At 48.3% G+C, this 23,315-nt stretch overlaps 1 protein-coding gene across 2 annotated transcripts in view; it reads left to right on the forward strand.

The window, feature by feature from the left end:
- Positions 1 to 23,315, forward strand: part of Pced1b (PC-esterase domain containing 1B) — a 100,906-nt gene that overhangs the window by 58,126 nt on the left and 19,465 nt on the right. For both annotated transcript variants that reach the window (XM_032885650.1, XM_032885658.1), the window contains exon 2: positions 19,839 to 19,974. The gene's annotated coding sequence lies outside the window, so the exon portion shown is untranslated. The remainder of the gene's footprint in view (positions 1 to 19,838; positions 19,975 to 23,315) is intronic.

Below are 23,315 nucleotides of genomic sequence, written 5' to 3' on the forward strand. Positions count from 1 at the left end.
GATGTCTGAACCGACGCTCGCCCCTGTGAACACACCATGCTCCTGTTACCGTCACACCTAACCTTAGGTACGGGTGAATGCGCGTGCGGCCTTCCGCTTCATGAATGAGGCGAAGAACAGAGCTGGAGGGAAGACGGCCAGAGTTACGGCATGGTGCCTAACTGATGTCCTAGCCCAGCCCCAGGGTGGGCTAGGAGGGAGACAGAAAGATAGAGCAAATGGTTTCAAAATAACAGCAGAGGCCCTGGCCAGCGACAGACGCTGACAGACGCTGGCAGGGTTTCTTTGCTGACCTCAAGCTCTGAGGATAGAGTAAAGGCCAGCTGGAATAGAAAGGCTCTAGAAAAGATCCCTGTTTCTTGATGGCCCACATGACCAGGGAACTGGGAAAGGGCCTCATTCTGCCCAGAATTTGAAGTGCCTGCACTGGCCTCAGCATAAATGTTTAGGGGCCGGGGAGTCCCTAAGTTCCTACTTAAGATGGGGTGCCGCCACTGGAGACACCGGCCAACAGCAGCAGGCTCACAGTGGTCATGGTTAGAGGGTTTAATAGCTAAAGGAACAAAGACCATACAGTGGTGAAAACACCACCCAAACTACAATGAACTGAACAGCATCATGTCTGAGAGCCAGCTCTCTTCACGCTGGGGACAGGAGAGTATCCGCATGACATAAAGAACCCGGAAGTTACCGTGAAGTTAATTTTGAAAAGCTAAGAATCGTTTATAATTTTGTGCTTAGACCGTACAACAGAAATGGAAGTGCCTCTGTGATTGCCTCATGAAGTAAACACACACACACACACACACACACACACACACACACACACACACACACACAGAGAGAGAGAGAGAGAGAGAGAGAGAGAGAGAGAGAGAGAGAGAGAGAGAGAGAGAGAGAGTACATAGACACACATCTTTCTAGACTCAGCAGTGTTTCCCAGGGAGTTAGTTAGGTCTTGATTGGTATTTTCAATGGTGTTTTCTTTCTTTTTTTTTTAAATTTAATTTTATGTTTTACTTATTCAATTTGCATCCCACTCAACGCCCCCCTCCCAGTCACCCTCTCCCACAATCCTTCCCTTCTTCCCCTTCCCCTCTGAGCGGGTGGCCCCCTCCCCGGGTATCCCCCGCCCTGGCACTCCCCACAAGGCAGCCCAGCTAGTAGAACGTATCCCACGTACGGGCTCCCACTCCAGATGTTCAGGACCCACGTGAAGGCCAACCTGCACATCTGCCACATACGTGTGGGGAGGCCTAGGTCCAGCCATGCATACTCTTTGGATAGTGGTTCAGACTGAGATCCTCAAGGGTCCAGGTTAGTTGACTCTGTTGGTCTTTCTTTGTGTGGAGTTCCTATCCCCTTCGGGACCCATAATCCTTCCTCCTATTCTTCCATAAGAGTCCCCAGGCTCTATCCACTGTTAACTGTGGTTGTCTGCATGGGTCTGAGTCAGCTGCTAGGTGGTGCCTCTTAGAGGACAGCCATGCTAGACTCCAGTCTGCAAGCATAACAGAGGATCATTAATAGTGTCCGGGACTGGTACTTGCCCATGGGAGGGGTCTCAAGTTCAACTGTGGTTGATTGATTGATTGATTGATTGATTGATTGATTGATTAAATACCACAATACAGAAACCACAGGCATAGGAAAGAATGCTGGATCTTTATGTGCTTACAAATCCCAAGTTTGTGTTCTCCTCAATCTAATTTATTTCTTCTCCTGAAGGAAAAAAGAAAGTGAAAAGCCCCCACTTCTGTCTGTTCTAATCAAGGACAGTACATCGTAAGCAGCCACTGAGTCCCTTCCGCCCCAGTAAACATCCCATAACTTCTCTGTCAGAATCATAGCAATGCAGCAAGGCGGGCAGGCACAGAACCAGACGCTAAGAATAGCCCGCTCCCCCTGGGGACGCATTGATATGCTTTCGAAGCCACAAATAGTTCCATTCCTCCAGATAGGGACTTTTGGAGGACTGAACCCAGTTAAAACGCCATAAATGAAGGAGCTGGAAAAGACCAGTTGAAGCGACCACAAGCTTAGGGGATCCTTTGTGGCTCAGTTTCTCTGTTGCTGAAAGGACACTGAGGAGGAAGGATTTATGGGGTTCACAGTTCAGACCTGCAGTCTGTCAGAGTGGGGAGGGCAGTTCTGTGTGGGAGTTAAGAAGGGAACTGGAGAGGCAGGGAGAGGAGAAGGAGAGGGGGAGGGGGAGGGTGGGAAACCAAAGGAGGAGAAAGAGACAGGGCAGCCCCTGAGAGGGGTCACTGGTGGTCAGAGCCTGGGTCAGATGCTCCCGGGTTCTTGGCAACTTCCTCAAGGAGTTTGAAAACATGTACACACGAGAAGAATGACGGTTTTATTAAGGGTGAAGAGGAAGGACAAATTTTGGATGTACTGCCCTGAGAGGCAGAGGACCCGCTGAGGAAGAGCGCTCCACTCCCCGTTACTGTTCGGGGTTTCCTTCATGAGGTTCCAGAGCACGAAGAGATTGCTAGCTCAGAGATGGAGGGAGCGGGGTTTCCCATTTTGACTTACAGGCGTGAGTAATGGAACCTTTGTTTCTCTCACTAATGATCCATTTATCGATCAATGGAGTCATGTCCTGGGCCCCGGCAAGATGCTCAGCATGTAAAGGTAGTCACTAAACTTGATAACCTGCCTCTAATCCCTGGGACTCACGCGGTAGAAAGGCGAGGACTGAGTCCTTGAACCCTGCAAATTGTCTGCTGACCGCCATGTGTGCACATACAAACGCAGAGTAAGTAAAAAAGGTAATTTTAAAAATATTCAAAAGCTCACGTCCTGGTGATTTTTACTTCTTGAAGTTACTGGGGTGTTTTTATTAATTGCCCTACCCCCACCCCCGAAGACAGACTCTTATGTAGCCCAGGCTAGCCTCAAACTTGGTGCATAGATGACCTTGAACATTTACCTTTCTACCCCAGCCTCCTTAGAGCTGGGGTTATGTTCATGAGCTACCAAAGTCTGCTATGTTAGTCAGATGCTTGCCCAGGCAAGGGTGTGTGGTCTCGGCTCTCTCTTGGCTTGCTTTTGTGATCTTATATTCTCATAGCTTTTCCCTCCCTGGGTGTGATGCCCATGGAGCCTCCGGCAATGGCTCCTAAGAGGATAAAAGGGCCCTCAGCGCTGTGCTGAGGGTAGAGATGGCCACTAGGCAGTCCTGGCTCCTGCTTAGGCAGAGCAGACATTTTCCGGGGGGGACATGGCCCCCAAGGTTAAAGAACAGTGTGCGAATGTTTTCAGAATACATTCATAAGTCGGTGCACGGAGTCCACATCAGTCTCCAGTAGGCTCTGACTGGCGGGAGCCGCCCCAGGGCCTCCCACCGAGAGTGCGAATACAGGTTGGCAGCAGCCAGGTGGAGGAGGGGGTATTTTTAACACTTGTGGAGCTCATGATGCAAATAATAGCCCTGCCTCGTCAGATTTCAGGCCACCGCAGTCACTTCCTGGAAATCAAACCATCTGCTCTTGCAAGCGTCCGCCAAGCATCTGCCAAAGCAGCCCAAACAGCCCGTTGCCCTAGCCCCTCACGGTGAGACCAGCAGATGCCCTTCTCTACACAGAGGTTCGAATGTCCAGAGCTAAGGAAAAAGTACATTTAAAAACCGGAGAAAAACTAATTTCTAGGATTCTCTCCCCCCTTTCCCTCTTCCCCCCTTCCCCCCTTCCCCCTACCTTCTCCCCTTCCCCCCTCCCCTCTATAAAACAAATTACAATCCTCGCTTTTATGAGAGAAGCGGTATTTTAGCTGCCATCCTAACAGCCCAGGGACTGAGGCCGGAGGACTTAGGGGTGGCAGCCAACCGAGGCTACAGAGGAAGACTGTGTTCTTCTTCCCTTTTCTTTGCCTTGGCACCGGCTACAGTCACCTGGGAAGAGGGAACCTCATTTGAAGACACACCTGCTGCAGACTGGCCCAGAGGCCATCTTGACAGTTGATTGCTGTGGGATCACCTGTGCCCTGTGGCGTTCCCACCCCTGGACAGGTGGTCATTCCTGGGTTGTGCAAGAAAGCAATTTGAGTGACCCGCCCGGTGAGAGAGTTCCGTCACTGTCCTCACAAGGACAGACATCCTGGCTCTGCACTGGATAGGTAGGTAGGTAGGTAGGTAGGTAGGTAGGTAGGTAGGTAGGTAGATAGGTAGATAGGTGATAGATTCAGAGAACACTGACATTTACATAGATCTAAGATGGAGATTTTGCAGACCTGCTCCTAACCTTTAGTCTGTGAATTCAAAACAGATAAACAGGTTTTTGTTTTTGTTTTTTTTAAAAACCCATGCTTTCCCCAAATTTTATTGTTTTTCCTCTGTGTGCACCAAGGTTTTGCCCGCTTAAAGAGCAGCAGGTGCTCTGAACCCCTGAACTCTCTCCAGCCCCCGTGTGTGTGTGTGTGTGTGTGTGTGTGTGTGTGTGTGTGTGTGTGTGTGTGTGTGTGTGACTCATACTGTAGCTCAGGCTGGCTGGCTTTGAACTCACAAATTCCCATATCAGCCTCTCCTGCCACGCCCCTTTACGTTAGTGTATTTAAATGTACTTTTCTCCCGCCACTAAGGTGAGCCTTGGACGTGATAATGAATCCAGCATGGAGGGCCACAGACAGTGGGGAACACGTTCAGGATTCTCAGGACCTTCCTCTCTAGTCTAGGCTGGCTTGAAACTCCTGCCTCTGCTTCCTGAGTAGCTGAGGTGGAGCCATTTCCTAGGTTGTTTTAGGACCAAGGTGCTTGCTGGAGTTGACATCTGAGTGTGCTGTTGACAGGGAAAGGGGGCAGAAGGAGCCTGGCAGAGGGGGACAAACAGAGGATGCCCTCGTCATCGGGCTGGGGTATAAATCTCTGCTCTATCTTTTCTGTTCTAGAAGACACTGAACAGGCAGAGGGCAGAGGGGGTTGGGATGGTCAGGCAAAGAAGTCCAGAGGTCCGCCCTTCGCTATTACTTGTTCTGCCCCTGAACAGCTGTGTTGCTAGTGATGGAGTACCTTCCTCGCCCTGGGCACGTGAGTGTTGCCTGTAAGTGCCAGGCTCCTCGTGCCTTTATCAAAAAATACCTCTCTAGACTCCATTTTCATTTCTGCTGTACATGAGGCCACTGCCAACTTAGGCCTGAAGAGAGCATTAGATTCCCCGCAGCTGGACTCACAGGTGATTGCAGGTGACCGGGTGCCGGGAACCAACCCCCGGTCCCCAACAGCACCCCTTTGCTAGGTCTCTTCAGCCCCAGAGAGACAGCTCCCACCTGCCTCTGTCGATGGTCACTTATAGCCCTCCAGTGTCTCTGTGTTGTTTTCCCTGCTGATTGGTTACCTACCCCAGAGTCTGGAAATCTCCCTAAGAAGTAATCTAAGCAGACAAGCAAGGCTGTGTTTGTAGATCGTCTAAAACTGTGTTGCCGCTGACCTATGAGGGGCCTGGTTTGTGTCAGTCGCATGCAGACACCATGACCAAGGCAACTCTTATAAAGGATAACATTTCATCGTGGCTGGCTTACAGGTTCAGAAGGTCAGTCCATCATCATCAAGGCAGCATCCAGGCAGGCATGGTGCAGGAGGAGCTGAGAGTTCTACATCTTCATCTGAAGGCTGCTAATGGAAGGCTTGACTTCCAGGCAGCTAGGATGAGGCTCTTAAAGCCCACACCCATAGTGATAAACCTACTCTGACAAGGCCACACCTCCTAATAGTGCCACTCCCTGAGCGAAGCATAGACAAACCGTCACAACATCCCTTTACCTGGACAGGTACAGCCCCAAACCTGCATGCCAGGTTGGGGAAACATGGAATGCAGACTGCAGTCTCCCTCCCTCCCTCCCTCCCTCCCCTCCCCCTCGTTCCAGGAGTTTCCTGCCTGGCCCGAAGCTGCCCTTTAGAGAAGAGCCTGTGGCCTTGCTTAAACAAATCATTACCGCAAAGCGTCCTCACAATTTAAAAAGAAAAGTCTAACCGAGTGATCTTGAACACACTCGTGTTTACTCCATTTTCAATGGTTGACTAGTCCTTAGAAACCACACAATGCTACACACAGAGGTCTTCCGCCACAGAGAGCATCAAATCCAGCACACCATGGGTTTATCTTCAAAGCCATTCCTTTGTGACGCTCGGTCATCGTCTCACTTTTATATTCTGACAAACAATTCCTAACCATGGATTAGGAGCCAGACCCTTCATGTTTTGCCCCCCTCCAGCTAGGCACTTCGACTGCATCTAGCCCTTCGGCATGTCCTTGACAGTGAAAAGCAAACTGTTCCAGGGATATCCAGCCAGCCCCTGGGTGTTGCGTGTAGCTTTTGCTACCTTGCTTTAAGCTCCAGGAACGGGCCTCGCTACCAGCCCCCTCCCAGGTTGCCTCGATCCGCGCGAGTATACCGCGCGCACACGCGCGCGTGCACACACACACACACACACACACACACACACACACACACACACACACACACACACACGTTGCCCAATTTCAGCCCGCCTTCTTGGCTCAATAGCTGGGTGTTTCTAATCTCCCACAGTTTGCATTTCTAATCTCCCTCCTGGGGAAACACCTTATGGCGGCTCCACCCAAAATTTTACAGGTCTGATTGGCTCCACCTACTCCTAAGCATGGCAAAAACCCTCTTCCTCTCCTCCATCCCTTCACCTGACTCAAGGGAGCGGAAGTCCCGCCTCTTTCCCACCGCCCAGCAATTGGCCCCTTGTATCTTTATTGATAGATTAAGAGCCAATTGAAGAGCAGGATCTTACCGTCAGACCCACCCTCTGTTCCTGGGGTTGTAGCTTCCTACTGTTGTAGGCTGGGCTACGTTCAAGTTCTGGTCAGTTCCACTAGCCCACCCAGCCCATCCCTGGTCCAACATCACCCTTCTCCGTACCAAGTTTCACGCTAACATCAATTCACTGTGCTCAGGGACTTTCTTCAACCGGGGAAATGAGTACAGTGTCATTTTCTCAAATTTCTATTTATTAAACTCTACAGAGAAAAAAAGAACAATATTTTATTCATGCATATTCTTACTGTTTAGAAAATGGTTTTGGGAATGTATTAGTTCACGTAGTCCTGAGTCGGAATTTCCATCTAAAAAGTAAAAACGATCGTTAGGGGATGTAGCTCAGTGAGAGAGTTCTCGACTAACATACATATGGCCTTGAGTTCAGTCCCCAGTGGCAGCAAGAACAAAATTGAATAAATTACAAAAGGGAATTTAAAATAGTAAAATTCAATTATCCAGGCTGGAGAGGTGGCTCAGCAGTTAAGAGCACCGACTGCTCTTCCAGAGGTCCTGAGTTCAATTCCCAGCAACCACAGGGTGGCTCACAACCATCTGTAATGGGGTCCGATGCCCTTTTTGAAGAGAGCAACAGTGTGCTCATATACATGAACTAAATCTTACAAAGCAAAACTCAGTTATCCTTGAGGCTGTCAACCCTACCACGTTCTTTACCTGGGTAACTATTATTCCTGTGGGGACTAAGAGGCCTTGACCTCCACTCCAAGGGTCAAGTGCTCTTTTGTGTTCCCTGAGGGCACCTGAACATATGTGGCGCATACATGCTATCTCATGCATATCACACACACACAATTATTTTGTTAAGGGAACAAGTGAAAGATTATCCGTCTCTGGGCCCCAGTCTCAGAGTAAGTACAGACCCACCCCAATCCTGCCCATTCTGACTCCCTCCCTCCCTCCCTCCCGCTCTGGTCTCCAGCCATCAACTTCCACACCTTAACTCTGGTCTCTTTTGAGGTGGCTCCTCCTTTCAGCTCCCTGCACACTAAGGATGAAAGGAATGTTCCAGAAATGCAGGCCCTTTGTGCCTACGTTGGTTCCCTTCACAGGCAGCCAGCCAAACCGTGAGTCTGAGATGCCTATACTCTAGTCATGTCTAACACTTACCTTTCCTCAACGTGGAGAGTGATGTAAACTCACAGGCAGGGTGGGCATCCCTGTGGCACAGAGGTAGCATGAGAAGTGTGCCCCTCACAGGGGCAGCCCAAGGTGAGCCTCACCAGGGGCATCCCGCTAACCCCGAAGCCCAGAGCTGTCTGCTTTCAGATTCATTCTACTCTTTTATCTTTCGCAAGCTCCTCAGCGCCATAATCCAAAATCCCTGGTTGCTCTTTAGTTCTGAATTCCACCGTTAGCATCCAGCAACTCTGCTGAGGGACCTCGGAGGACTTTCTCGCCCAAGCCTTACCTTAATCTTCCCCAGACATTGTCACAAACCCACAACTCAGTGCTTTGCGCGACCACTGTAGGCAAGCTAGACAAGGTCAGGATTCTTTACAATCAGGAAGGTGTGGTTCCCTCCCACCCACCCCCATCCCCGTCTGCCTTTCTCAGCTTACAGGGCTAAGACTCTCCATCTGATCGTCGCCCCAAAGCAAAGGTTCTCTTAGAACCTTAGACTGGGCTTGGAGCTTCAAGTTATGTCCCTTCTGAACATAGGTGTTTTAATTTTAGGGTGTCCGTTTGTTTGATTCCGGGGACACTGTGGGAACCATCACCTGCCTTTCTCTTTGCCAGTTCACACCACACGTTTCCTGGAACTGACTCCCAAGACACTGCAGGGAACACCCAGCGAAAAGCTTAGCAAATGCATGTGCCTCCCCCTTGTCCTCCTTAGCTCACCGCTGGAGAGCACCATTTAACTGTCACGAAAAAGGTCCCCCCTAACTGCAGCTCACAGTGAATAGACGCCATTGCATTGCACATCGATCCAGTCCACTTGATGTCTAGCCTGTGGTAGGCAGGTTTGTTGATTACAAACGGAACTTAGGATTTTGCTAGGTCTTTAGAGATGTTTTTCAGGTCTCAGGGTATGCATGTGTGTGTGTGTGTGTGTGTGTGTGTGTGTGTGTGTGTGTGTGTGCGCGCGCGCGTATGTGAGTGTGTGTGTGATACAAAGTGCCCGAGGAGGCCAGAGGCATCGGATCCCCTAGAGCTGGGGTTACAGGCAGTTGTAAGTTGCAAGATATGGGTACCACAAGTTGAGCTTGGGTTCTCTGCAAAAGCAGCAGGGTGTCTGTGAGTGCTGGGCCATCTCTCCTATCCCAGAACTTAAATTTTTAATTTGTTTTGCTTTCACTGTCCTTTGATATAAAACTCAATACACTGTTGAGAACGGAGTATCGCAGGGGTGGAGAGAGAGATTGGGCTTAGCTGGCTGAGGGGCCAGAGTTGTCCAGTGAGCATCAGTGAAGCTGTTTGCGTGTGCAGACTGCTTAGCTCTGTGGAACTGGGTCTGTTAGGGCCGGAGTTGTTTCCGCTCAGAATGACCTTCAGGAAAACCCACTAGAGTCTCTCCTTCACACGGAAAGCACGCAGTGTAGGCTCTAGCGGGCTGGAGCGTTGGGGCTGCTCTGACACCTGAGACATCCTGACACTTTGGTGCCTACTCCATCCCTTGTCCCCTTGTGTGCAGTCTCTCTGCAGTCTCTACTGGCTTACAGGCTGCCCAGAGCTGTTTGACTTACCGCATTACTTTAACACCTACTCTAGGGGTCGGTGGTCAGGAGCTAATATGTCTGCGTCAAGGTGTGACCCTTTCCCCTTGTCCTCATTTTGTCTTCATGACATCCTTGTAAAGTAAGCCTCTTCTCAGCTTTATAGGTAAAGGCTCAGGAAGGTCAAGCAATTGGCTCCATTCCCAGAGAAAGTAAAGAGGGAGCCATATTTTACAGGCAGCTACCTGTGGCCGTCCCTGCTGCAGCACCAGCAAACGGGACACCAGGGAACTCATGTACTTCCCTGCGTGCAGTTCTGGCCTGGGGGCCCCTCTTGTGTCATCATCATGTCCCCTTGTTCTGCCATCCCACGGTCACCAGCCCACGTGTCACGCATATCACCGTTACAATGGCGAGAAAACCTGCAATATTGGCAGTTCTGCAAAACCAAAGATTAAAACGATGGCCTTTATGTATAAGCATTTCTGACCTTACTTAAAGATACAGACAGACCTCACACCCCTGGCCCACAGTAGTTCATGCGTTGTTCATTAGGGAGTTGTGTTTCTGTCCTTGAACATAAATTGCAGACTAAGGAACACACACTACTATAGCCCCACCAACCACGTTGGGTGTCCAGAGAGTCTCCCAGGGTCTAGCCTTGTTTGAGGCTCTTTGTGTTGTTGTTAGTGTTGGTGGTGGTGGTGTTGGTGATGGTGGTGGTGGTGGTGATGGTGGTGTTGGTGATGGTGGTGTTGGTGATGGTGATGGTGGTGTTGGTGATGGTGGTGTTGGTGATGGTGATGGTGGTGTTGGTGTTGGTGGTGGTGATGTTGGTGATGGTGGTGTTGGTGATGGTGGTGTTGGTGGTTGGTTAGTTGGCTGTTTCAATTTCATTTCCCCTGCTTATTTCAGAATGTACCAGGCTGGCCCAGTTCTGACAACGACTCTCCCCCTTGTTGTTTCTGTCTTGATCCTGCTCATCGCTGCCTTTCCTGTGTGGGACCCGGCCCTGCTCTCCTCTTTTGACTTTGAATAAGTGTCCTGTGTTCTTGGTACATGGAGTTGTGCCCTGCCTCTTGTAGGGACATGTGGCCACGTTGGGTTAAAACTTCCCTGTGAGTCAGACCTAGTGGTACAGGCCTGTAAGTCAAACAAGGCGGGAGGATACCAAATCCAAGTCTGCTTTGGCTGCACAGGGAGACCAGATGTAAAAGGAGGGAGGGGAGGAGGATGTAGCTCGGCCATAGAGGGCTTGCCTGTCAGGTGTAAGACTCTGGGTCCAGTCCCAAGGCTGCCACCATCCTTCCTATAGTCCCCACCCTTCACTGCCAATGTAGGCCTGTTTCCCCAGGGCCTTGTAGGCGAGCCTGGGTCTCTCCACAAGTATTAGAACTAGTATAGAACCAAAAAAGGCCCTTGGAAGCCTACTCACACAAGACAAGCCTCTACACAGCAAATAAAACCAATTATTTTTGGCAGACTGTTTGGACTCAGCAATGAGGCTTCTCAGAATATTAAGATTTCCTGCTCTTCTGGGGACAGAGTTCTCTGCTGAAGACTCTCAGATGAGCTGCCAAGAAGAAGGAGGTCTCCCTGGCAAGGGAGTTCTGTGTACTATTTAAAGAACGGACCTTACCCAAGAGAAGCAGCATTGTATGGCTAGGGTTTTCACTGAGGACGAGGAAGGTGGCCACGTTGCAAAAAGTAGACAGGAAACGGAGCTGTGTTCAGAAACAACGCTGGCTACTCGCCCCACTCGAAAATTCTGTTTAAAGTTATTGAGTTCATCTTGAGTGCCGTGAATTATTTATTAACGCTCTATATTTAACTTGTTAAATGAAGAGTGTGTTCCTGTAAGGGAAAGCCTGTTTCAGTCTACTGCAGACGGTCTTGAGAAATACTTCCAAAAGTTAGAGCTCGGTCCCAAGGAAGCCAGTGAGGATCATAGAAAAACGAAAGTTTCCCACTCAGATCATCACAATCTTCGGGCGCGATGTTGGCTGAGAGTGGGCTTCTCTTCCCTCTCCATCCATCTGTCTGTCCTCTCCTGGCATCTCTCTAATTCACACAGAGGTGGTGACTCCCTCTGAGCCTGCTAGCATTAGAGGCTGGGCTATTGGAACTATAGTTACCATGAGTGACAGGCTAGCGTGAGAGCCATCCCACTGTAGTGTATGATCAGATACTGAGGCAAGGCAGAGAGGGCTAAGCAAACAGACCTCTGTCCGCTAGAGCCAATGAGGATGTTTTATTGGTTTGGAGACAGGGACTCATGTAGCCCAGGCTAGATCAAACCTGCTATGTTGCTGGAAATGACCCTGTATTCCTGATTCTACTGTCTCTACCTCCAAAGTGCCAGGGTTAAAGATGTGCACTGCCACCCCGGGTTCTTTGGTCTTATTTTTTCCATTCTTAGTTTCTCTTTCCATTCCATTTTTAGTATGGCTCTGTGTGTGTGTGTGTGTGTGTGTGTGTGTGTGTGTGTGTGTGTGTGTGTGTTTGTATGTGTGTGTGTTTGTGTGTGTGTGGGTGTGTATGTGTGTGTATGTGTGTGTGTGTGTGTGTGTGTGTGTGTATGTGTGTGTATGTGTGTGTATGTGTGTGTGTGTTTGTATGTGTGTGTGTGTGTGTGTGTGTGTGTGTGTGTCTGTGTGTGTGTATGTGTATGTGTGTGTATGTGTGTGTGTATATGTGTGTGTTTTTGTGTGTGTGTGTGTGTGTGTGTGTGTGTGTATGATGTGTGTGTGTGGGGTATGTGTATGATGTGTGTGTGTATGATGTGTGTGTGTATGACGTGTGTGTGTGTTTGTATAGTGTATGTGTGTGTGTATGGTGTAGTGTGAGTGTACGATGTGTGCATGTGTTTGTGTGTATGGTATGTCTGTTTGTGTATTTGTGTGTGTGTATGGTGTGTGTGTGTTTGTCTATCTGTGTGTGTGTGTATAAGTGTGTGGTGTGTGTGGTGTATTTATGTGTGTGTGTGTTTGTGTGTGTATTTGTGTGTGTGTATGGTGTATGTGTGCTTGTCTGTGTGTGTGTGTGTATATGTGTGTGTGATGTGTGTGTGGTGTGTTTACGTGTGTTTACATGTGTGTGTATATGTGTGTGTGTGTATGGTGTGTGTGTGTGTGTGTGTTTATATACTCACTGTTCACTTTACTATGCCTATATGAATAGTAACAGCTGCTAAACATGAAAGTTGCCTTGTGGTTAGATTTTTTTTCCTCGAAGTAGATGGCACAGACTAAGCATCGATAATTCAAAACCCCAGAACTCTTTTTTTTTAAAGATTTATTTATTTATTATATATAAGAACAGTAGCTGTCTTCAGACACACCAGAATAGGGCGTCAGATCTCATTATAGATGGTTGCAAGCCACCATGTGGCTGCTGGGAATTGAACTCAGGACCTCTGGAAGAGCAGTCAGTGCCCTTAACCGCTGAGCCATCTCTCCAGCCCAGTCCTCTACTTACTTGGGCCTGGAGATAACAAAGCCCTTGAGATGTAGTCCAGATGCTACAAGGAAATCACTACACACAGTGCTTGGTTCGCAGCTAGAGCTCAGTAAACGCCAAGTATTACTTAATATAATAGCAAAGGAAGAGAATAAAACAACTGAATTCTGTACGATTTACCCGCAAAAGCAAACGGTTGGAGAGTTCTAATCTCAAATGTGAGATTAGAAGGAGGAAAAGGCTGGGAGGAGCCTCATCCTCAGCGTACACAACAGGCCAACCGGTTAATCCGCCTAACGTTTATTAATCCTTGGATGAAATAGAAAACTAACAAAGGACACAAACTGACAGTGTATAAAGGAAATCGGAGAGGCCACGGGAGCACATATCTGCCCTCATACATAATAAAAACATAATAAAGACATAGTGTATATGAGAAAGAGAAAAGTTATAAATTACTAATATCAGGCAGAGGGGCATTACAAAAGAACAATACAGCAGAAGATCTCTGTGTGCAGACAGGAGAGCCCCACTGTGTGGAAGTAACTGGAGTCAGCCCTTATCAATGAAGTAAAGCAAATTAATCACTGATAGCCTTTCAAAACAGAAAGTACCAGGCCCAGATACGCTCTTGGGTCAAATCTACCGCACAGTGATTTTCTCATCTTTTCCAGAAAACAGAAGCCAAAGGGCCAGGTCCTGACTTACGCTGAGACCAGCATCACCCTGTTATCAGGAACAGGACGACGAGAGAAAAAGACCCCAGCACTAGTGTCCCTTATAAGCACAGATGCCAGAGTCTTCAGCAAAATACTAGTAAATTAATCCCCACAATATATAAAATAATTATATACCGTGGTCAAATAGGTTTGATGAAGCAGGTTCAGGGTGCTCAGAAGTCAACCAGTGAGCCAGGCATCAACTACATTATCATAATTATCGTACGTGCCTATAATCCCTGCACTTGGAAAATGACGGGGAAATCGGGAGCTGAAGGTCATTCTCAACTCCGCCGTGAGTTCAAGACCAGCCTGGGCTGCGTGAGACACATCCCCCAATTTATACAGTGCAAGGCATCCATCTCAAAGCTTTGTGCCGGTGAGGCAAGCCCTCTCTGACTGGTCTGTGCCTCTCTGATTTCTTTTTTTTTTTTTTTTTTTTTTTTTTTTGGTTCTTTTTTTTTCGAGCTGGGGACCAACCCAGGGCCTTGCGCTTCCTAGGTAAGCGCTCTACCGCTGAGCTAAATCCCCAGCCCCTTACCTCTCTGATTTCTAAAAAGGAAAAGGCATTTCGGTGAAACAGGACGTACAGACAGCAAGCAAGCCCACGAAGAGGCCCCGTATCATAGGTCACTAGGAAATTGCAAACTTCAATATTGATAGACTGACATGTGCCTGCTACAATGGCTAAAAATCCAAAGCCCTAACGAAACCAAAGGCTGGTGAGGAAGCAGAGCGACAGAAACTACCCTTGTTGCTGTAGCTGGGAGTGCAAAAGAGGACAACCTCCTCAGGAGGCAGACTGGCCGTTCCCCACAGAGCCAAGCACTGTCTTACATGTGACCCAGCAACTGCGGTCATGGACAAGGCTGGGGTGAGGAGGAGGAATGGCGGCCAGGGTTTATTTCTCAGGGAGGTAAGGTGGGTAGTAGGTGGAACACAAGGGGCGTTCTAGGAATGAAACTCTGCTCTACGGTGCTGTGAAGGAAGCTAAGCACTGCCAAACACAGAACTTAAACTGTCTTAATTACGTTCATTTATTTACTTATCATTTATTTATTACGGCGCTGGGTGGAGGTTAGAAGGATCGGTTCTCCCCCTCCGTTATGTGGCTCCCCAAGATTGGGCTGACGTTGTAAACTTGGCAGCTAAACCTGACAGGCCACCTCAGCCTCTCAAAAATGCACCGAACATTCTGACACCATGGTTCTCAACCCATGGATCTCGACCTCTGTGGCAAACCTCTGTCTACACCCCCCCCCCAAAAATATTTATGCTGTGACTCATAACCATAGCAAAATTACAATTATGAAGTAGCAATAGAAATAACTTTACAATGGGGGTCACCATAACATGAAGAACTGTATTAAAGGGTTGCAGCTTCCGGAAGTTTGAGAACCCCAGGGCTAGCATGAAGCGTGAATCCCAATGTAAACTCTGAACTTTGGCTAGTAGTATGTCCACATCAGTTTGCCCTTCAAGCTTGAGGAGGCCAGGGTCACCCTGGTGGCAGAATGGCAGTTACAATGAACACTATAGTCATGTCACCCTGGGTCTCTAAAGCTGTAGACGGTGTGGGTTATCGATACTGTCCTAACACAGTTCTGTTGCCCTTGTTCAGGATATAAACCTTGTCTTGTTTTTGAAACAGGGTCATAATGCATTACCCAGCCTAGCCAGGAACTCTTTTTGTTTAATTTTTATTTACATTTATTTTATATGCATGGGTGTTTTGCCTATCTGTCTGTCTGTCTATACACCATGTGTTTGTGTGATGGCCTCAGAGGCTAGAAAAGGGAGTCAGAACCTTTGGAATTGGAGTTGGAGCTAGTTGTGGGTTGACCTGTGGGTACTTGAAATCAAACTCCGGTCTCCTGCGAGAGCAGACAGTGCTTTTTAACCACTGAGCTCTTTCTCTAACCCCGATAGCCAAGACTTCTTTAATTGGAATGATCCTCTGCCCCAGCGTCAGGAAGCAAAGGTTTTTAAGTTCATCTGCAGAGGGTAACATGAGTAAACCCACATACTTAGTTTCAAGAATCAACTTGAAACTAAATCTCTAAGTTCTGCCCAGCTGCAAAAATTAAAAGCCACAGACAGATCAATAACCAGATCACTATATTAGTGTTACAAGTACTCAATTATTTATAGTCGCCAAAGTTGCCACACATAAAATTGATTAACACATAGATAGTAAACTATACTTGGGAGGTACCTGGGCTTGGAGAAACGCTTTCAGTGTGTTACAGAGACAAATGAGGGTTTATTAAGGGCTCTGCATATTGAATAGAGGTGTAAATTTGGCCACTTTTTAGGAGGTAACCCCAGGTCAGCATCCATCCCTGCACTGGTGAGACCCTAAGAAATCCTGTGCAAACTCACCTATCAAATCAATGCTGTACTGTAGAAGCACGTGGGATTCCAGTCAGTCTGTGCCACTCTGTCTGTTACCTAGGAAACCATTATTGGGTTTTGCTCTAGCAAGAAGAGCAATGGTAAGTGGAGAGCCATCTCAGAATCCTCTCTTAATGGCTTTTCTAGCTTTACAGGCCTCTGGCTTGCTTCTCTTCTATCCACTGCTCCAGTTTTATCTGGGCCTTCATAGTCCGACTACTGCTTGTACACATACACACACAAATATACATATACACATACACACACATAAACACTCATACATACATAATACACACATACATATACACATACACACATATACACACATACACACATATACATACACAATACACACATGCATATACACACATACACACACAAACATACACAGACACACAAACATACATACACACAGACATACAGACACATACACATGCACATACACACATACATACACATACACATAATACATATGCATACATGCATAAACACAGAGACATGAACATACATATACACACAAACATACACAGACATATACATATACACAGACACACACAGATAGACATATAAATACACACATACACATGCAAACACACACATACATGCATATACATTTACATACACACATACCTGCATGCACACATACTTACACACAGACACATGCACACATATGCACATACATGCATACACATATACATACATAGATGCATACACACATAAATACACAGAGACATGCACACACATGCACATATACACACATATACATACACACAGGCATACACAGAGATACATACACACAGACAGACACAGATATAAGCAGACACATACATACTCATGTACATACACACATATACAGACACACAGATATAAGCAGACATATACATACACACATATACATACACACATACACACATATACATACACACATACACATACACACATATACAGACACACAGCTACATATACACACATGCATACACATGTACAGACACACACACAGACACATGCACATACACACACATGCATACACATGTACATACACAGACACACATGCACATACACACATGTACATATACACATACATGCACACACACACACACACACAAAGCAATATCAGCAAAGCTCTGAAGTGTTTAGTTCTCACCTGCTCTTCCTGCTTTGTGTTTTGCGCATGCCTGTTCTGAAGCCGGTGTTTAAAAATCAGGTTATTGCTCATGAAACCTTTATCCTCAGCCTTTCCCCGAAATACCTGGTGGTACCAAAGCTGTATCTCGTCATGAGGTAATCCGTCCAAACAGAGCTGCTGCTGCTACTGTACCACTTAGACGGCACACATTCTGTATAGTGAGACTGCCTCACTACCTACTGTACCAGCAAGGCCAGGAACCGCTCCCCGCTGTCCCTGACAGGGAGCATTAGTTTCCACTCACCAGCACTGCCCTCCCATGTCTGTGCCTTCCCGTGACAAAGGAAGTGCTCTTTTGTCCCATGTGAGAAGTGGGGAAGGAGGACAGGCCACCCATGAGGTTAAGAGTTCGGGTGTGGTAGCAGCCGGTCATAACCTCATACACCCAGAGGGTGATGTGTTCAAGACCAGCTTGGGGAACTTAGTGAGAGTCTGTCTTAAAATACAAAGTAGAAAATGAGCTATGGCTACAGCTCGGTAGGAGAGTGCTTGCCTGGCCTGGCATGCGCAAACCTTGGGTTCAATCCATAAAACCAATAAGCGCCATGTTAAGCCAGGCATGGGAACTTCAAGGGCCAAGGAAAGAAGGCTGCAGTGCGTTCCAAGCCAACACGGTGAACACCGGGCCAACCAGGGCTACCGGTGAAACTGTTTAAAGGGACAAGAGATCATTCTTAGAGTGAGTGTGCAGCGGGAGGCCAGCTACTGACAAGTGACCCTGGCTGGTCCCCTCTTCCCTCTCCCTACAGCTTTGCCGCTCCACCCCCCCAACCCATCTGTCTTGCACCTGGGAGTTAGGGTTCCAGGTGGCTCTTAATGGCTTCTCCAGAGATGCCTGCCTCACTCTCTAACCAGTCCTGACTTCTGATGTCTACACGTGGGCCGTCTTGTTTGTCTCTAATTCAGTAATGAGTGCGGTCTGTACACTCTGTGATTCTTCATGTAAAAGCTTCGGAACACCCTGGCTCGGTTGCTCCCTAACCATTTCATGTTCCTTACGGCTTGTGTAACCAGGAACTATCTTAACCAATTAAAAAAAAAGAAAAAGAAACAAATAGGGAAGAAAGGGAGAGGGAGGGGGTGGGAATGGAATGGAATGGGAGGGGAAACAAAGAAACAAATGAGAAAGAAAGGGAGAGAGAGGGGAGGGGGAAGGCCTTGGCCATCAGCCAGTGCCTAGTTAGTGTTGGGACAGGTGTGCCTTACTTACTTCTCTGCTGTATTTTTTTTTTACCATATGGGATGAGGCAAAAGGCCTCTTCCCCTTTGTTCAGCCCCCTTTATCAGAAAAAAAAATCACTTAAAAATAAAAAATTTGTGCCAGGGTAGCCTTGAACTCATAGCCCTCTTGCCTTTGTCTCCACACTGCTTAGAAACAGGTGTTGGGAAAAGGCTTAGAAACCAAGCATGGGCCCGTAGAATAAAAACAGTAAGCTTCGGGGGTCATCAATGGCTCAGTGGGTAAGAGCACAGCTGCCAAGCCCAACGGCCTGAGTTTGATCCTGAGAACTTACATGGTGGAAAGACAAAACTCACGTTCATACACAGTAAGCAAGTAGCTCTTTTAAATTTTTAAAGATTTCTTTTATATGTAGGAGTGTGACGTTCACATGAGCCTGCCCCATGTGTGCCTGGAATCCGTGAAAGTGAGAAGGAGGTGTTAGGTCCTACGAACTGGAGTTATGGATGATTGAGAGCTGAAGTGTGGGTGCTGGGAATCGAACCTTGGTCCTCGGCAGGAAGAAAAATGTTCTCACGACCAGAAAAGGAAAGAGACTAGGCAGAGTGGCACAGCCTTCAATCCCAGCATTCAGGAGGCAGAGGCATGTGGATCTCTGTGTTTGAGGACAGTCTGGTCTAAATGGACTGTTCCAGGCCAACCAGGGCTACATAGTAAGATCCTGTCTCAAAAATAAAGCAAAACAAGAGAAAGGAAAAAAAAATATGTAGCTGTTAAAAGCACTGACCGTGAGCATTGCCAAAGAAACAGAGGAAACAGTGGGATGTGGACAGGATGCTGCTCCAATTCACCCTTCCTTCCGTGCTTCCAAACTCTAGCGTCCCCATACTACAGAAAGGGAGCCTGGAGAGTTTACCCGGAGTGTGCTGACCCCGGAAGTACCTTGCTTTTAATGATCCTGGACTCCACAGACTCATCCTGAGAAGCTGGAGCCAGTGTCCCTGGCTTCGGTGTCAGAGGTCTCTGCCAGGCTTTGGAAGTGCTGTTGGCAGTCTGACCTCTCTGTCGTCTCAGTAGGGAAGGAGTGTGGGAAAGCCCTAATGGTCAGCAGGACCTTAATGAAGCCTATGGTCGAGGCCTCCGGGAGAGGAAAAATGCCTTGGGACTGAAGGTGATTGGAGGGCTGAGTTAGGTTCGGCCTCTGTCCCACATGTGTAGAACAGACCGCGGTTCTGATCTGTATTGGCGTGCTCAGCCTCTTGGCTTGGCTGAGGCGAACCGAGGAGCTGGCACCGGGGTTCATCCTGTGGTCCGGAGAAGAGCCAAGTTTGCACCTTATGAACTCCACCAAAGAGGAAGCCCCACCGCTGCCCCAGCGGCCCCAGAGCCGCACCACCCACTGCTACCGAAGGAAGTGCTGACTCTTTTTCTCCCAACAGGGCCAGAATGACTCAGCAATGAGAATGAGGCTCTGCGGAGATCACCACCTTTTTCTCCTCTTGCCTTCCTTCCTCTTTCCTTTACGGCGCCCAGCGATGGAGGGACTGGACAATAGGATCTTCCTTGCGCAGACACGTAAGTATGCGCCCCTCCCCACGACAGACATGCGCACACCAAGCACAGCCCCCACCTTCCAAGAGCCTCAGACCTGCGATATCCACCATGAAGCTCACACAAGATTAGCGGGGCCTCTTTCCATTCAGAGCGATTTTAAGCGCCAGCAGACATTGTGGTCCAGGGCTGCAGGTTTCTTAGCCTACTTCCTCCTGTGGTCAATCAAATTCTGCAAGAGGCCGTTTCTCCCCCAGACGTTGCCAGCTAACACTGCTCTCCAAACCCCCAAGGTTTAGTGGGGTTCATCCCCCCCCCTCCGGGAATGCGATCATAAGACAGCCTTAAATAAATGAGGTTTCCCAAGATTCTGATTCTGTGAGCCTACCATTCCTTCACGGATTTGTAAACCCACTGCCCCTAGACACGTGCTGGCCCACGACATTCTGGAAACCACGGCAGTCACTGGCAATCGCTGGCGGCAGCCTCAGTTCCCCTCCAAATCAAAAGTCAAAACAGCCTCTTGTCTTTGCTGTGGTGTTTCCGCTTTTTTTGTAGACATCACCCTGTGGGCATGGAATAGGGTTCAGTTTTCCTCCTAGGTACCACAGCAGGCCAGGCCTTGCAACTCGAGACAAACAGGGCCTGCTGAGAAATATTTTCCTCCACGGACACGTCTTCCTAGTTTGTAGGTGGCACTCAAGGTAACAGTGGGTGTAAGACGTCTGGGCATCGTTCACAGGAAACGGCAGCTACAGTAATTGATTCTGTAAGTCAGAGACCCTGGAGGTAGAGTCATTCAGAATGACTGTTGCAGCCTGAAAGAATAGGGAGGTTCTGTGGGCTGAGACCGGCAGGCCTCTTCAGAGGGGTGGCTCCCAGGTTGCCCAAAGGCCGGTGTCTTCAGACACTACTGAGGCTCACACACAGTCACTCTGTGAAGGGCAGGGAAGTGGCAAGATGTGCGTCTTAGAACACAGACTGGAAGGCGGGGAGTCAGGTGCCCGGCGCTTCCTGCTGTGAACTGAGGTAGAGGCAGTGGCCAGAGAAGTGGACTGGTTAGAACGGCTTGCGACACACTCTCCAGTGCGAGGTAGTTGGGAGGAAAAGAGCTAAGAGGAACTGGAAGCTTCTGGCTGGAGACAATCTGGTGGTGGTGGACGGAGGACCTGGAAAGTGAGATCTTTCATTTAGAATGTGCTGTAAGTCAGGTCCTTGAAGATTCGGTGTTTGTAAGAAACATTTCTTTGTTCTTTGCTGCTTTTTTTTTTTTTTTTATCATGTATTTTTAAACACTGCTGCCAAGCACTGTGAGCAGGTGAGAGGCCCTGGGGGGTGGGGGTGGGGGATGTTTATCTGCTAGGAGAAAGGAAGAATAGAATTCACCACAGAACACAGAGCTGCCTCCTTCTTGAACAGAACCAGTTTACAATCCCGGAGTTTAGCTGTGAATAGCATTTGAAAACGCTGGAGCCTTTTCTATAGAAAGACGGTGTTACCAGACTCTGACAATTTTGAAAATTACTGCATCTGTGAGGTTGCTGTGTGGGATCAGTAAGTTAGGGCTTAGCATTTTGGTTTTGGGAAAAACAAGGTTGCCACTGGTAGGATTAATTAATAATGCCACTTAAAAGCACTGGGCTTTTTTAATATTCCAACCGTTTAAAACTGTCAGTAGAGGGCCTGGATAGAACCAGACAGAAACAAAAGTTAAAAGTCTTGTTTTGTTTTGTTTTGTTGTTTTGTTTTGTTTTCTAGACAGGGTTTCTCTGTGTAGCCCTGGCTGCCCTGGAACTCACTTAGTAGACGAGGCTGGGCTCGAACTCAGAGTTCTTCCTGCCTCTGCCTCCTGAGTCTAGGGAATAAAGGCATGTGCTGTCTCTGCTTGGCTAATAAAACATCATTTGTAAGAGAAAAGTTTAAAGTGCAAATTACAAACATGAAAAGTACTGGAATGTCCTCCATTAGCTCCCGCTGCCTGTGTCCTCCTGGGTGTTCTTTCAGGTCTAAGGATGAGATGGTTTTGTTTTTGAGGTTTTGACACAGGGTCTCAAATGTACCTCTAGATTACCTGGAACTCATTACGTAGACCAGGCTGGCCTTGAGCTCCTGCCTGGCCTCTGACTCCTGGGTGCTGGGGTCAAAAGAGCGTGCCTCGATGACCCCTGGCTAGGATAAAGCTTCCAAGTTTGTGCCAGCCTTGGTGGACTGAGGAGGAGAGGCAATGGTAACCCAGGAGTAGCCGAGTTACTTGGGAACAGCAGGAAGCTACTGAGAACAAGGCCGGTGAGCGCTATAGTCTAGCATCGGGAGGGCTGAGAGCAATTCGAGGACCCTCGGGAAGGGCCTCGGGGAGAGGGGATGAGATGTGTAGGTTCTGATTGGCAGAATGAGAAAGAACCGTCCGACGTCAAATACAAATGAACCTCTCAGCAGAAAACGGGACTCAGAACACACTGACCTAGTGGCTTGGAGTCGCCCAACATTATCTACAGATGAGGGGTGCCTTTCTAATATAGCGTGAGGCCTCTTAGGCACTGTTTAAGTATCCTTTGTGAAAAGGTTAACAAGCTTTTAAAAAACAGATTACAGCCAGCCACAGGAAGCCTGCTGCATGGTCTAAGCTCACTGCTGAGCCTAACTGGGGTGGGGAAGGCTGTTCACTCTCCCCGGCGGACTTGCCCACCTGCAGTCTGTTCCTACAGGATGTTCTCAGGACAGCCCAGAGCTCTTCCCATGTCATAGTTAGGGTTTTACTGCTGTGAACAGACACCGTGACCAAGGCAACTCTTATAGGGACAGCATTTCATTGGGGCTGGCTTAGACGTTCAGAGGTTCAGTCCATTATCATCAAGGTGGGAACATGGCAGCATCCAGGCAGGCATGGTGCAGGGGGAGCTGAGAGTTCTACATCTTCATCTGAAGGCTGCTAGGAGAATACTGACTTGCAGGCAGCTAGGGTGAGGGTCTGAAGCCCTCACCCACAGTGACACACCTACTCCAACAGGGCCACACCTCCTAATAGTGCCACTCCTTGGCCAGGCATATTCAAACCATCACAGCCCATAACACAGGGTGCTTACAAGCCTTTGTATTTTACCTGTGGCCAACCGTTCCAAGTATTATTTTATATATGAGGAAGGCCTCACTCCCAGTAGTTTAAAGCCAGAGGCCACAGGCAGAAGGGACCTAAGACACCAAGGAGAAGGGGCCGACGATCCAGGTTGCACAAATCACATTTCACTGGAGACTGAAGGGCACCAATGTCTTGAGTAGCCACAAGGCAAGAGGATCCTCACACTGTGCTCTCCATGCTGAGCTACGCAGAGGTGGGCCGTGGCCAACAGGAATGCACTGTCCTGTCT

This window comes from Rattus rattus, chromosome 1 (genome assembly GCF_011064425.1).
Source record: "Rattus rattus isolate New Zealand chromosome 1, Rrattus_CSIRO_v1, whole genome shotgun sequence".
Lineage (NCBI taxonomy): Eukaryota > Metazoa > Chordata > Mammalia > Rodentia > Muridae > Rattus > Rattus rattus.